Below are 17,331 nucleotides of genomic sequence, written 5' to 3'. Positions count from 1 at the left end.
TGGGTGTTATCCCATAATATTGTCACTACTGAAGCAGTCATGACCGAAAATGTCATCATTGTTTCAGTAGTGACAAAAGGGAACATGTAATGCTTTATTTGGGGAAAATGAATTTTAGTACAGTTATGCAATTTTTTTTTAGTGTGTTTGGTAGTGTTTTAGTATACAAGTTAAAATTCTGTAATGTGATGTGCACTGTAAAAAAAAATCCGTAAAATTTACGGTAAAAAACTGGCAGCTGTGGTTGCCAGAATTTTACCGTAAAAATTACGGTAGCAATGTTTTACATTTTAAGGTTTTCACTTAAATTTACAGGTAAATACCGTAATTTCGTACTAAAAACCGTAACTCATATAATGGTAATGTACCAACTTTTTGAAGCACTGAAATCTGTTTTGTACCGTTGTAATACAATGATAACCACCAAAAGCAGGTGGTGATGACAACATCACATGATGAACCAAAGTCCATCACACGGAGGTTTTAAATAATAGCATATATAGAAGGTGCACAGTGTCATTCACACAAACACTAAACACCATCATGGTAACACACATAAAACTGAAATAATGCAAAAAACATTAATTTAACAACATTAGATGTAACATACAACCCTAATGTACAAAACTGCCAAGAAAAAAATTAAGATGAAGTTATTTCAACAACAAAAAAACATCAAATAAAAAAATGAAATTCAGGGAATTCTGGGAATGTCAATTTACTGGTTATTCACTGTAAATTTTACGTTCTTTTTCACTTCCAAAAACGGTATACTACCGTAAAATTAAATGCAATGTCCAACACAGTTTTTCACCGTATATAGAAGGGGAACTTACCGTTAACCATTTCACAGGTTTTTACTGTAGCATTTTTACTGTTTTTTACCGTTAAATTCACTGTCATTTTTTACAGTGTGGTCACTACCAAAGCATTACTGTCACTACTTAAAATGTGCAGGCACGACCAAAACATGGGATGTTTTGTCAAAAATAAAGTATACTGAATTATCAACTAAGATGTTATGATAGTTTTTGGTTCAATGTACATTCAAACGAATTAATCCTAAACTTTGAAATCAGTATGATCAACTTTTTGCTTTTCACAAAAAAAACAAAACAAAAAAAACATCCAAAATACAACAAATCTCATAAATCACACTTGAAATATTGGTAAAAATACAATTGTTATTGACTTACCTCTGATTTTATTTTATAAAATAGCAAAAGAGAAAAAAAAACTATATATATATTTTCCTCCAGATAAGATATCACTTTTACTGGTTCAAATAAGTGCTGATCCAGTCTTCCTCAGGTTATTGTCCTTGATGCCACTAGCTTTTCACACAGTTTGCTTAGAGCATGGAAGGGAATAGCAACAAAAAGTATCTACATCTTAATTACGCGAGCCTCCCCTGAAAAAGAAGTTGTGTAAACGTGTTTACTTGTTCACCATCGTTTCTATTGCTACAATATTATGATATAGGAGGCAGAGGAATATTTGTCATCTATTATCATCAACCTAGTATTGCTGGTGCTGGTAAAGATGGAAATGGCTATGATTACACTCAACACAACTTTAACTCTACACAGTTATAATCCACATTCCTTTATTTCTCCTCCCTTGCATTTCTAATCCAAACACAATCTGCTCACACAGAGCTCAGCAGAAAGCATTGCAAATATCAACAGAATTGAACAGAATCGAAATTTGTACATGTCCCTTGCTTGTATGTTTACTGAACATTTTGATGAATTAGATTTCCCTGCCTACTGCTGAACTAAGAGAGGAGAACACTTACAAATCATAAATTAGCTTTGAGTTTATCTGCCTGTGGAGCTAAGTACTGCTTGCAACATGTTTGGTATAGTTCTGTAAACATACGTTCTAGTCAACATATATAAAGTCAACAGGTCAACCTCAGCAGAGGCCTGTGTGGTGTTAAACCGTATAAGACATCATCACTCAATTAGTACATTCCTGTCAACCAAAATGTTTTATTTTACTGTTGAATAAAAACATGGTAAATGAGTAGCCATGTGCTATTGCTGTTAGTGTACTTTCCCCTCTGAGCACATACTAGTTTTTAAATGTTGAATTAAAGTGCACCATTTTAAATGCTAATACAGTGTAAATCCATCTTCCTCTCTGTTGGTTCTGCATTCTGTGATTCCTGCCAAATCAGCACCAGCCATGGCATCCATGTATTTCCAAGCCAAGTACAGAGTGAAAAAAAAGAAACTGCAGACAGAAAAACGCAGAGATGGTGGATAGGGAAAAAAAAGAGCCCTGTCAGAGCAATCAATAAGGGCAGTTAAAAGCATCTGTTTGCTGAGCTCAACCTATTATCTAATTGCTGGCCTGCCGGTGATTGCATGGACACATTAATCTCTCTCTCCCTCTCTCATTCCCTCCCTTGCTGTACCCCTAATAATTCTGGACTCATACTTCACTGCTTTAAGTTTCAGCAATTTAAAGACAAAATGCTGATTATGCTTGCAGAGATACTCAAAAGTTACACCATTAGTTACTAGTTAAGCCATTAGCTGGAAGACATAAAAATTATGTAAAAAAGATGTACAAATTGTGCAGAAATGCATGCACTGATTCAATCATGAATGAGATTAATAATGAAAACTGAAAAAAATAATAAGTAATACCAGATTCTTAGTTGTGCTCCAGGTAGAATAAAAATTTGACATACTAACACAGAGAGCTGATATGCAAAATTGTTTGAGTTTTTACTAATATTTGTGACCCTGGAGCACAAAACCAGTCTTAAATAGCACGGGTATATTTGTAGCAATAGCCGCAAATATACTGTATGGGTCAAAATTATCGATCGTGCCCCAGTAAAAATCTGCTGTGCCACAGTAAAATCTCAAATTTGAGTTATAATTTACTTTCATAATCCTGAAATAAAGACATTAAACTATATGCAACAACTAAATTAACGCTTCTAAAAGCAACGCAGTTCAACCAAAGACTATGCACGCAGATATCCACGACGTTAACTGTGTTTTAAATGCAACTGGCTTTTTAAAAAAAGAAAAGTGATATCAGTAATGGGCCCGTGCCCCAGTAGAGTTTATGGTCTAGCAACTCCCCTGCTCTGGACCCACTCATATTTTTGTCAGCAGCAGTGTTTTGTGAGTGACAACTTGCAAGCTGCTCTAGAGCTCCTCCTGGTGGGAAGCCCTCTTGGTCTTGGTGAGTTGATGACTCCTAACTTTAAATAAAATGTCAAAGCAACTTGAACCTGAAACAGATTGGTATGTGAACATTAAGGCCATGTATAAAGTTTGAGGCACATCACACACAGAAGGGAAAAAAGTGACAAACAAAATGTGTATCAACCAGTATCAGAATTTAAGTCATCCATTAAGGGGCATTTGATTTTGGATTCAATTGCATAGAATTGATTGCCAGAGCAATTTTTTACATTGGTAAGAGCATGTTTTTATAATTACTTCAAACGGTTACCAATAACAACAAACTGTGTCGAATTGTATGTAAATTATAAGCCTACATTTAAAAATCAGTAAATCTCACAGCAAAATCTCCGGTGTTGAAATCGCAGTGTTAAAGGCTTTTGGAGTAAAGTGTTAAAGTTGTGGTGTTGAATTTGGGGGGGGGGATTAACACTGGCTAGTGTAAACAGCACCCTCTGGCGGGTGTTAATACGGAGAGTTAACTTTTTTAACACTGTTGAGTGTTATTAGTAACATCCGGGACATTTGCTCGCTGTTCGCGGCTCACCCATCTGAAATATTTTTCACAGACATTTTCCTTGCTCGGGATGCGGAGCATATGAGGACGGAAAACAGCGAAATGAATTGATACATCTCACTCACAAAATGTGTTTTTGTAACATCATATCGTTTCATAACGATATTTAGTTGCTGTATGCGCCTAAACTTTTCTCAAAGGCATTTTCTTCCACTCGCAATGCGGAACAGACGAGGATGCTTCTTTTTAAAATGGAAACAACGAGAGTTAAGTGTTTATCTCATTTATAACATTTATTTTATAACATCATACAGGCCCGTAGCCAGCCCAGCAGAAGGGGGCTGCATTATTTAGGTCAACCGGAACCAGGGACACTTCCTATAACACCTGATGTACTCGTTGCATCAGAAGAAGAATGGCATCTACGCTAATATTAGTATCTTTCCTTCTTATTCCGAGGTCACCGTAGCCACCTGTATCCAGATCAGACGGTCACTGCAGTCTCCCGAATCTTCTAATTGAGTTTGTGTTTGTAGGATTTAAATAAAAAACTTGGCTTGAGCCAAAACATCAGGGGGTAATGGTGTTGGTTGAGGGCCCACAGCATGGTCATGTAAGATTTCGAGAGACAATGGTGGGTGAATGTGCATCCCTCTAGGGGGGTCCGGGGGCATGCCCCCCTGGAGAAAATTTTATACACTTTAAAGGTAAATCCATTAATTTGGTGCATTTTGAGAGTTCAAAAATGAGAGCTACAACTATGTTCACTGTGCAAATTGAACAAGAAAAATAAAAAAGTTGATGACAATCTAAAAAGGGTCCAGAACTGCCTCTAGTCAGAAAGTACCGTGCTCTTCCTTGACCCATGCTATAGCCCTGCACTGAGTTTTCTGGGCCCCAGGATTTTTTAAATCAAAATTAAGGCTTTTTGTTTCCTTTTTTAAGACCTGCAGAAATAGAATTAATATTGAATGAGCGGGATAAAGCAATGTCTAGTAAAATATTAAACCTCTATCATGATTTACAGCTCAGATAATATTCATAAAAAACAATAACATCTGTAAAAATGTAACAAAGCTCATTTTTATGGTGAAATGTAATTATTCTGACTGTTTGAGTTATTAAAATGAACCCTTGCTAGTAGCAAACATGATAATAACCAGTAAAAACACACACATAGGCCTATAGCACCTTAACACCATGGTATAAAAATTAACTTGCCCACATATTTTCTATGTATTTGTATAAAGAACAGTGGTCTAAATAAATTTTGTATAAATGCACAAATGCTATAGATACTATACTTATATTACATTACTTCTTTACAGTTAATACATGTCTACATTAATATAATATTCCGCAGTTCTACCGCAATACCATGGTGCAGTTAGTGTAAAATAAAAAGGCTACATGGTAAATGATTCTGACTGTATCGTCGCGCACAGTGTTTCTCCTGTTTGTCAGCACTGTTTCGCCTGTTTAAGTCTCAAAGTCATTTGTGTTCTTTTAATAAATTCAAGCGCTTCATTGTGGATCTTACAGCGCTGTTTAGTGCTCGCTAGTAAACGCGTCTGCTTTAGTGAATTTGCGCTCCGCTGCTGTGATCTGAGCGGATACAGTATAAACGGTCCGTGTGGCATGCTTTAACTGACTATCGAATTTAATCCATAATGCGATTCTTGTCTTTCCTTGCCCAAATTTATGACATCTTTAATAATTAAAGCTTTTACACTAATTCAATGTCGTTATTTAAAAGAACACTTGTTTATAAAAAAAAAAATGTATTTAAATTATGGACCTTTAACATGCTCTTTCAAATAAATAAGTTTAATTAAAACAATTAGGTAGACATTTTAAGATTTTAACATTTCATAGAAATGGCTGATTAAGCTAAAATGGGCCACAATTTTCAGCAAAAATAGGCTACACACACACACACACACACACACACACACACACACACACACACACACACACACACACACACACACACACAGACACACTGACAGAAATTAAAGGTTAAAATAGGTTTATAGGTCTAGATATGTATCCATAGACTACAACATTTTAAAAGTCTTTAAAAATGCTTTGCAGACAGTATGGCAACAAGCAAAAAAAAAAAAAAAAGGAAAAAGACAAGAAGAGAGAAGAGAAAGGGAAATAAAGGAAGATGTCAGTAAAATGGGCTGCACACACACACACACACACACACACACACACACACACACACACAGAAATAGTAAAAATGAAAATAGGTTTATAGGCCTAAATATGTATCCATACAAAATCTTTTTTTTTTTTTAAATACAAGCATGCACACAAAAGACATCATGCACAGAAACACACACCTATACAACATGATCAGTTCATTTTTAATTGCACTAATTAAATATTCATTTAACTTCCTATTTCAAGTCAAGTCAAGATTATTTATACAGCGCTTTTTACAATACAAGTTGTGTCAAAGCAACCTTACAGTATTAAAATAATAAAGTAAAATGTCAGTAATAATGCAAGAGTTCCATATTGCAACAAAGTCAAATTGGAGAGGACTCATCTGGTTTTCGCTGTCTTGTGTCGATGGCCGTCTAGGTGATGAGGTCTTCACTGATGATCTGTCTCTGGGGCTCATCTAGTTGATGTGGTCTCTGCTGACATTCAGGGCTGTATGAGGATATCTCTGGGTGCTGATGGGCACGGACTAGATCCGGGAGACTGCAGTGACCGTCTGATCTGGATACAGGTGGCTACGGTGACCTCGGAATAAGAAGGAAAGATACTAATATTAGCGTAGATGCCATTCTTCTTCTGATGCAACGAGTACATCAGGTGTTATAGGAAGTGTCCCTGGTTCCGGTTGACCTAAATAATGCAGCCTAACAATCCTTTAACGGATTGGGATTATGAAATGTATTAAGTGTAGGCCAGGTTAATGAGATGGGTCTTTAATCTAGATTTAAACTGACAGAGTGTGTCTGCCTCCCGAACAGTGTTAGGTAGATTGTTCCAGAGTTTGGGCGCTAAATGTGAAAAAGATCTGCCGCCCGCAGTTGATTTTGAAATTCTAGGTACTATCAAATTGCCGGAATTTTGAGAACGCAGCGGACGTGAGGGACTATAATATGATAAGAGCTCGCTCAAGTACTGAGGAGCTAAACCATTCAGGGCTTTATAAGTTATTAGCAAGATTTTAAAATCTATATGATGTTTAATAGGGAGCCAATGCAGCGTTGACAGAACCGGGCTAATATGGTCATACTTTCTGGTTCTAGTAAGAACTCTAGCTGCTGCATTTTGGACCAGCTGGAGTTTGTTTATTAAGCGTGCAGAACAACCACCCAATAAAGCATTACAATAATCTATCCTTGAAGTCATGAACGCATGGATTAACGTTTCTGCATTTGACATCGTGAGCATAGGTCGTAATTTCGATATATTTTTTAGATGAAAAAATGCGGTTTTGCAAATGTTAGAAATGTGGCTTTCGAAGGAAAGATTGCTATCGAATAGCACACCTAGGTTCCTGACTGATGACGAACAATTGACAGAGCAGTCATTGAGTAATAGACTGTGTTTTAGGTTATTACACGAGGAGATTTTAGGTCCAATAATTAACACCTCTGTTTTTTCAGAATTTAGCAGTAAAAAATTTCTTGCCATCCAATGTTTTATTTCAACTATGCATTCTGTTAGTTTTTCAAATTGGTATGTTTCACCAGGCCGTGAAGAAATATAGAGCTGCGTATCATCAGCATAACAGTGAAAGCTAACACCATGTTTCCTGATGATATCTCCCAAGGGTAACATATAAAGTGTAAAAAGTACTGAGCCTTGAGGTACTCCATACTGCACTTGTGATTGATATGATACCTCGTCATTCACTGCTACGAATTGATGCCGGTCAGATAAGTACGATTCGAACCAAGCCAGTGCACTACCACTAATGCCAAAATAATTTTCAAGTCTATTTAAAAGAATATTGTGGTAAATAGTATCAAACTGAAATACTGAAATTTACTGAAATACATTTATGGTGTTCTTACTATGGCACAATAAATACAATAGTGTCAATTTACTCGTAAAAATAAAACGATTTAAGCCGGAATTACCTGTTGTTCTCTTTTTATATCAGCCTATTTTAACTGAACAGATGGCCGTGGCTCAAGAAGGGCCCGGTTCTTGTTTTCGTGCGAACTCTCGTCTGAATATGCCCGTCAGAATTTTGAATAGCCCCAGGTTATTAGGCTACATTTAATCTATTACATAATCACTAAGATTGTGATGTGGTGTTTATTTAATTTTTAATATAAGTGTGAAGTATGGACAGTTCTGATTATGCATTTTGAGTTGTTAATGCTGAGCGCATGGTGTTGTCCAGGTCTGAAGTCTTTCACCTTTGCATGTAAAGGGTTTTTGTCGTTGTCTTGTCCAGAGCCCTGCAGGGGCCTCAAATACACTGTAAAAAGTTTGCTGTAAATTTTACAGTAACTTACTGGCAGCTGGATGCCAGTAAGTTACTGTAAAAATGTTTACAGTATTATTACTGTAAGTGCATTTACAGTACTAAAAGGTATTTACTGTAATTTCATTTACAGTATTTTTACTGTAATTTCATTTACAGTGTTTTTACTGTATCTTCAATTACAGTATTTTTACTGTATTTTCAATTACAGTATCAGTACTATAGAGTTTATTTTCATTTATTTTAAAAAAATTTTACCTGTAAAAACAATCCAATTAACCTACAGCACTGTAATTCAAGATTTTTACCACCCCAACCCCATAAAAATCACAATAACTCATAAGCATTAGTTCTGATAATATTCTTTTTAATTGTTGAACATTTTCTTTTTAAAAGTACAGAGACTTTGTATCATGGCAAACATACACATACTGAAAAGCAAAAATAAGTAAGTACACTACCAGTCATAAGTTTTTGAACACTAAGATTTTTTTAAAGAATTCTCTTCTGCTTACCAAGCCTGCATTAATTTGATCCAAATTTAATTTATTCCTTTGATCAAAGCTGAATTTTCAGCATCATTACTCGTCTTCAGTATCACATGATCCTTCAGAAATCATTCTAGTATGCTGATAAACATTTTATTTAATTTTTTGATTTTTCAGGATTCTTTGATGAATAGAAAGATATTATTTAGCAAGGATGATTTAAATTGATCAAAAGTGATAATAAAGACATTCATAATGTTACAAACTATTTCTGTTTCAGATAAATGCTGTTTATCTGAACTTTCTATTCATCAAAGAAACCTGAAAAAATGTACTCCACTGTTTTTAGCATTACAATAATTTCAGCAACATCATAATAATAGTTTTTGAGCAGAAAATCAAATTATTAGAATGATTTCTGAAGGATTATGTGACTGCAGTAATGATGCTAAAAATTAAGCTTTGATCACAGCAATAAATTACATTTTAAAATATATTCAAAAAGAAAACAGTTATTTTAAATAATAAAAATGGTTCAAAAGTGTATTGTTTTTGCTGTACTTTGAAGAGAAGAAGAGACCTTCTTTAAAAACATTTAAAATCTTACTGTTCAAAAGCTTTGTCTGGTAGTGTAAATAAAATAAAATCATACAGTAAAAATGTGTTTGTGTTGTGTTAAATTTTAGTAGTTTTGAGTCAAAGTTGACAAGCTCTCTGATGAGAAATGGCAGAATGGGATTCAGGCTGATGCTTGCTGTTTGCACCCTCTTTCCAGAAGTCCATCTGATCTGTGACTGTCAATGCATTTGCTGCCACAAAGGTTGACTGTCTGAACGAACCTGCAAGCACAAGAAAAACAGTGTTTAAAGAATTTGCCTCAACTGTCAAACTTGGTGCTGTATGCATTTAAAAAAAAAATTATATACTACATACGAACGCAGTAGTAAGAAAAAAAACTGAAGAAACTTTTTCTTGAAATTTTTTATAAAGAATTTTGGGTCAGTAAGTCACTGATTCTAGGTGTTTAAAAAAGGTAAATTCATTCAGTAATGAAACACTGCTGTGTGCAGAGATGCACAACATGGCTTTGTTAAGAACCGTTTTTACTAAATGGAGCAAAAAGACAATATTTTCTTCTTGATTTAAATCACTTAATATTACATTCTTGTTTATTGAATTTTGTTGCCCTGACACTTAGTAAAGTCTGCCACAGACCATGCTAAATGCTAACCAATCTGTTCATATAAACATTCTAAACAGGTGTGTGTTTCCTAGAAAGTCTGTGCATATAATAGGCCTACTATGATTAAAAATCTATATTTGTTGCTTTACAGCAGTGTTTCTCAACGGGGGCGGTACCGCCCCCCAGGGGGCGTTGGGAGAGCATCGGGGGGCGCTGAAGGCAATAATTTTGAAAGGGGGGCGCTGAGGTGGTTTTGGGGGGCGTTTGGTTAAGACGAGTTTAAACCGAATATGTTTGAGCTGAAACTTGCAGAAGAAAACGGTCTGCCACATCCTAATGCCATTTCTACACTGGATGCATCAAAGCGCACTTTCTATATCTATTTGTCAACTTGTCTGCAGCATAAGCGCGCGGAATGCGTTTACTGTAGCGCACGAGCTCAGTTACTGAATGACAGATTATAACGGGATCTATGTGCTTTAACGCAATTTGTTGCGCCGTTCGCGGCCAGTGTAGCAGTGTTAAAGGCATTGCACACTGAGTCTGAAAATTGTGCGTTTTTTTCGTATTCATAATCCTAAAAATTCGTCACACAGAAAGTCCGATGGGTATTAATTCATCCGTTGTGAAAAAACGCAAAACAACACGAAATAGAACGATGTTGTTGTCCGCTCTCTTCTTAAAAAGAGAAACCGATACAGAGGAATGAGGGAATACTTTTAAGGCGCACCTCCTTATTAATAAACTGCGGGATTATCCCGGGTGATTCAAAGTTTATTTCAGGATGTCAGTAATCTTTAATGCTTTGCTAGCATTACTGGAGCCACATATTAAAGAAGACCACTAATTTATTTGGGAACTCAGCGTACAATGACCTTTACAGTGCTTTGTGCTGCGGGACAAGGGGAATGAATTTAACAGACGCAATTCTGGACTTTGGCGTTCGCTTGTACGGTGGCTCTGAACTGTCAAAACACCTCTCAAAATGCTTGCTACAGATGCGAAAAAAAACAAAAAAATCAAACCCGATCCGAATTTTTTTTTTTTTATGATGGACGAAAATTAAGGAGGCAGTGTGCAAGTGTGATTAACATTACGTGAGGTATTTATTTTTGAACGTGCGAAAAATTCGGACGAAATATTCGGACTCAGTGTGACTCATATTTGAAATAAAATTATGTATGGGTTAATGTGGGCTGTGTTATGGGTTATAGATAGGTTACATGCTTTTAAAATAAGCCTATATATTATAAATAAAATATACACTACTATTAAAAAAGGCAAATACGATTTTTTTAATGGATGAATAAAAAAGGTTGCATTTATTTGTTTAAAAAAATACCATTAAAAAAAGCTTTTTAATTGAATATATTTTAAAAAGTGTTTTCCTCTTATGCTAAGCTTCATTACTCTAGCTTTCAGTGTCACATGATCTTTCAGAAATCATGCTGAATGCCATAAAATCAAGAATAGGTCATTTGTTCTCTTTAACATTTATTTAATTGACTGAAGTACAAAGAAACAAATTCCAATGTTTACACTGGCCAACATATTTTTGTTAATATAAACAAATTTTGAGCCACGATCTAGCTTTGCTTGCAAAGACTGAGAACCTCCTTTTATACCCAAAGATGATCCCCTCACCTATTACCAATTCACCTGGTTCCTGTCAACTGTTTCAAAACAGTTTAGCTTATTCTATAAGCTTTTCACTTTTATTTTTCTTCTGTCCTAATTGTTTTGGAGTGTGTTGCACTTTTGTTTCTTAAAAAAAAAATGTTTATATTTAATAAAATACATGTTAGTTGGTCAGTGAAAACTTTGGAAATCTTTTCTTTGTAATGTTGTCAATTAAATAAAAGTTAAATAGAATTAACAAATCATAGATTTTATCATTTTACAAAACATCCCAACTTTCAGTGTTGTACTTAGTTTTCTTTAAGGTATTTGTAAGCAAACTTTGAAATATTCTAAAAATTGTGAAATATAGTAAAGTAGAGTTTACATTTCTTCCATTTGCATTTGTAAATGTGGTATTACCCACAAAATTAACCATGTCTACTATCTCATTTCAATAATTCAATAAATTCTCAAAAAGGAGGGTATTTTCCAAGGGATAATTTTTTTTTTTTTTTACTGAAAGCTAATTGAAAATATCCTAACATATCACAACAGTAAAAAGGGAGTTCAAGAGTTCCAGAAATGGAAGAACAAACTAAAATCACTTATGTAAAAATGTCCTTTTGGATGTTCTAAACAGGAATTTTTATTTAGTCTTTTTAAATTTGGGGCAATAAAGTATATCAGCATCACCAACACTGAAGCTGTAGCAAAGAAAATCAACAATTTGCTTAAAAACTCTGTAAATGAATGTTATTACTGTTTTATATATGATTTACTGTAAAAAAGTACATCACTGTCTTTTTTTGATCAATTCAATGCATCCTTGAATTAAGTAAAAATTGTGATGACCCCATACATTTGAATTACTATAAATACAATAACAGTCCTTATTATAAACACAAAATACTAATAATAATCAACTTTAATATTTAGTGAGGACAATTAGACTATGATTTATTTGATGGGGGGCGGTGAGGGACCTGAATAATGGGTAGGGGGGCGGTGGCCCAAAAAAGGTTGAGAACCACTGCTTTACAGTAACAATAATCTAAATTGACAGACAGTAAGATTGCTATTATGAATTTAAAGGTTACAGTAAGTTAAAGATACCTGAAGCAGCTGCATTTTGCTGTTTAAATGCTGGTTTAATAGAAATAATTTTAATGCGCATGCAAACTCAATCTTGATGGTAATAAAAAAACATTCCCAGGAAATAAATACCTTACAAATGTGTACTTTAAATACAATATAACTTGCTTAGGATAAAAGCATCTGAAAAATGCATGAATGTAAATGCAATGTAAAACAAAATATGTTTTAGATTACCTTATTCTGCATGTCTGTAAAATGGACAGCTGGCTGTATGATGATTCTGCCCTTGATGGTCAGCATCCAGTTAGTGCTTGGAGAAATCTCCTGTAACAGACAGTGTCACAACACCCTTTTAGTGTTACTATAGTTTATGATCAGAAAAGACAACTACTGTACAGTAATACAATTTACATTTTTAATAAAATAAACATTTATAATATTTATTAGCAAAACTTGCTATATTAATATATTGCTAGCCCGTTACTCTCTTTAAAATGTTAACCCGTTCTGTGAGTCAGTGGAGAACAGCAGCCTGAGCCTGTGGCTAATTTAGTAACGTTAACATTAGTTAAGTTGACGAAAGCAAAAGCTTAACGTTACCTGTTGTTTGCACCGCGACGACGGCAATCACCAGAAAAGACTCCAATACACCTCTGATGCAGACGACATGACCACGAGACCACAAACTTGAAAATAAAACACAAAAGATGCAGTTAACCGCGGTGTTTCAGCTTTACCTCAGTGTTTCATGTTAGCGCGCTGTTTATGTCACGTCTGTCACTGAATTTAGGGACCGTCTATAAAGTTACATACGACATTGATACACACATTTCTTACTTAAACATCATTTGAAGAGAATTACCTTGCCAGCTATAAAGAAGCAGCGTTGAAAAGATATTATGCTGCTCTGTGACTAACGTTGAGTTTGTCAACTTCGGCTTATGGACATTATTAGCTTACCAGTTCATGTTATCGTCGATACTATGGCAGTCATTCACAAGAAGAAGATCCAAAATACACCTCCGACGTTACAGACGACATCCAGACCAGAAACTTGAAAATAACAAGCAAAAGAAGGGCTTGAAAATACTATTTAAAATCTCCACAGAAAAAGCGGTGTTGCTTAACGCACTTTACGTTACCTCAGTAACTTATTTCACCTCAGTTCGCCGTTAAGCTTGAGTAACGTTAAGGGCTCGTCAGACGAGCTAACTTGCATTAAAGGGCAGCACAATATACAAACGCGTTTCTCGGTTTCACTAAAGTTTATTTCGACTAATATATGTCACCTTAAGTTACTCACCAGTCCATGTTTTCACCGTTATGGCGGCGCCCCGGCCGTCAGTCAGAAAAAAAGGCTACCGACATGCAAAACACGATGAATATTGTTAGTTTGCTGTTAACAAGTGAAAACATCTTAAAATTGTTCAGTTTTTCATAAAACAGAAATAATATACTAACCTTTTTGTCAAGTTATTGGTGCAACATTTCTCCTTTTGTCCTCCTTTTTACCGCCACTTCCTCTCAGCAGGAGAGAAAAAAAATCGCCCTTGCCATTGGTCAATTTTTCGCGGGCAAGTTCACTACTGTAAATTTACAGTAGTTTACTGTAAACGGATTTACAGTAGTGGATAATTACAGTAGTGATCATATATTTTCCCATAATCCTTTGCAGTTTACAGTAAAATACTGTATATACATTTTACAGTATCTTACTGTAGATATTACAGTAAAATACTGTTCAAATTACAAAAATCGGTTACAGTGTAGCTATAGGCCCTAGTCGGGCCCTTATCCGACATCTTATCAGAATTCTTGGTACTGTAGGATTACAAATTTTAGAATCTGTTCAAATTTATCAAAGATTAAACATAGGTTCCAATATAACAGCATGAACTGAAAAAGTTATGTATATTGTGAGTTCTAAGAGCAGACAAACCAGACCCTGAGACAGGAACCTTATGTCTTTAAGGAGTTCTTGAACATCTGGCAGGTTTCCCAGGTTAAATGTGTATTCTACAAATGTGCCTTTTGTTTAGCACCTTTGCATTTGAATGACACTTGTATTCTAAATAGATCAAGGCTGGGAAAATCCTACTAGGCTGATTCCTGTACTGCATTTGCATGCTTTGTTTAGATTGACTCCACCTCTATATATCCCTTCACCTTGGAAATGTATTTAAACTGTATTGTATCTGACATTAGTCAGACGACTTTTTGATGACTGCAGCGACGAACAGCTCGTATCTCAATAAAGAGAAACTTCTGCTTCAAGATATCCAAACGTCTCCTGGTCTCTGAGAAAAATTCACAACAGTACGAGCCCAGCCAGACTCCTACCCGAGCCCGTGTTTTTTCCCCCTTCTCCCAAAACGCCTCATAACACTGTTTCAGCTATTAAAATAGTTAAGTTTTTTATGTATTGGCAAAGTGTCCATACAATTTTTTTTTTTAAATACAAACATGCACACAAAAGGCAGCAATGCACAGAAACACACAGCTATACAACATGATCAGTTTATTTTAATTGCATTGTTTAATTTAATATTCGTTCAACTTCCCTGTTTATTGAATTACTTTTATGGCGTTCTTGCTATGGCACACTAAAGACAATAGTGTCAATTTACTCGTAAAAATAAAACGATTTAAGCCGGAATTACCTGTTGTTCTCTTTTTATATCAGCCCATTTTAACTAAATAGCTGACCGTGGTTCAAGAAGATACCTGCTGACACTCTCTACTGATACTTTTTCACATTTAATATATATATATATATATATATATATCAGGAGCATTTCCTTCGAGAAAGCAGGGGAGGCAATGTCTCCTCTCCTCAAAATTGAATCAGAAAATAATCTATATTACAAAAATCACTCGTTTTTATGAAGCAAGACTGTCCAACAGGTAAAGTTACAGCGGAGGCCTGCCTCCCCTCGGTCCATTGACTTCCTACAGAGACCCCTAAGCGTGCCGTAATTTTTCTAAATGCTCATTAAGATGAATGGGGGAAAGTCATGTGAGAGGAGACAATGCCTCCGTCGCGCTATAATTGGATATGATCGGTTATGATTGGATGTGATTGATTCGTGTGATAAATCCCGCCTCTTGTTTTCGTGCGAGCTCTCGGTGTGAATGAAGAAAATTATGGCATTATTGACTAATTATAAAGTAAATAAACAATCTCCCACTTAGATATCACTGCTTAGTGAGCATTCAGCATTGAATAAAAGATTCATCTTCGTGCCTGTCACAGTGTTTACTGGGCTTTTATGAGGATGACCTGAAAATAAGTTGACTATTAAAAAGTACATCTGAACATCAGTTCACAAATAAAAAACGGAGTATCTGTTTACAAGTAGCCCGTCTTGTTGGCCTATTAATGTGTGTCAAGCTATTTCTTTTGTAGCACAATTTCCCCGTTTGAAAGGGAGAGACACATCATCAACGGAGGCCTTAACTGGATTCCACTCTTCTTTTATTTGCATCAATTTTGATGATAACTGACACAAGTTGTAGCAGAAAGGTGAAAAACCTTTAAACAGAGACAAAATTATAACATATATATATAAATTGCAAATAAACTTGTTAAATAACCACTGTTTGTCATTTTGAATCTTTGTATCTGCTCTTAACATTTAGCATTTTTTAACTGTATTATTATTCAATACTCAAGTACACTTTTTAGAGCGCAATCTGTAGCATAAATCAGAAAATGCACTTAAATATTTATTTTCAAGACATGTATATGCAATCGGATTAACTACGTGGTTTTAACGATCAGCTTAGTCGCATATGAACTTCAGAAGTAATCAACATACTATCGTCATTCTATCAGCGATCGCAAACTCAATCAAAGGTATGCAAATCGATGCACTTGTAACAATAACATTTATACTTGCTACACTGAACTAAATTTGACTTAAAATAGTTAAGCAATGAACAGATAAACACAATATGTCCACGGAATCTCTCCATGCTGAACAGGGACATTTTTGCTGTGTCATGAGCTCTCTTGGCATCTGCCGCTACAACAGCCACATCCCTCCGTTTACTAATATCGAAAATAAAGTTCTCACCGGCTGCCACTCCGGGATATGATGATGGTTTAGATGTCTGTGCACTTTCCTTGCGTCCAGACTTCGATTTCAGCAGAGTCGCGTTAGCTTTCGGTTTCGGCAGAGAAGTTGCGTCAGCTCCGTCCCTCACAACCTAGATTACTTTCCTTTATTTCCGCCTCTCACTCTGATTGGCTGACGAATTATTGTTATTTTCCTATTGGTTTTAGTTTGTCTTAACACCTCCCACTCGATTTTTCTTGGATACAAGAGGAAATCGCAATACTTTGAAGGCAAACTGTTTGGCACTACTGATTGCAGAGCAAAGGACATTTCAGTAACCTACTCGCTTATTTGCTCCTCAATTGGAAGGAGGACGACGAGCCGTCTGACGTCTCTGTGAAGAACAGTACTCGGGATCTTCTCCTTGCAGCTTTTAGACTCTGGATAACTTGCCTTCGTTTTCAAGGGCTTTGTAATTGGAACAGGGTAACTTGGGAATGTCCGGATATCGACATCTCTTACGACACCTTTGTTGTCTGGATTGACACTGATTACTCTGCCAAGTTTGAACTGTCCTCTGAGCGCATTTTGATCTGCGATCCAGACAATATCTCCAATTGCAACGTTTCTGTGTGCGGTATGCCACTTGTTTCTTACAAATAAGTTGGGACCTGCGAGCTGGCTCCAGCATCTCCAAAA

Source organism: Garra rufa, chromosome 3, assembly GCF_049309525.1.
Source record: "Garra rufa chromosome 3, GarRuf1.0, whole genome shotgun sequence".
Lineage (NCBI taxonomy): Eukaryota > Metazoa > Chordata > Actinopteri > Cypriniformes > Cyprinidae > Garra > Garra rufa.
The sequence above is the reverse complement of the archived record's forward strand: the minus strand, read 5'-3'. Positions refer to the sequence as shown.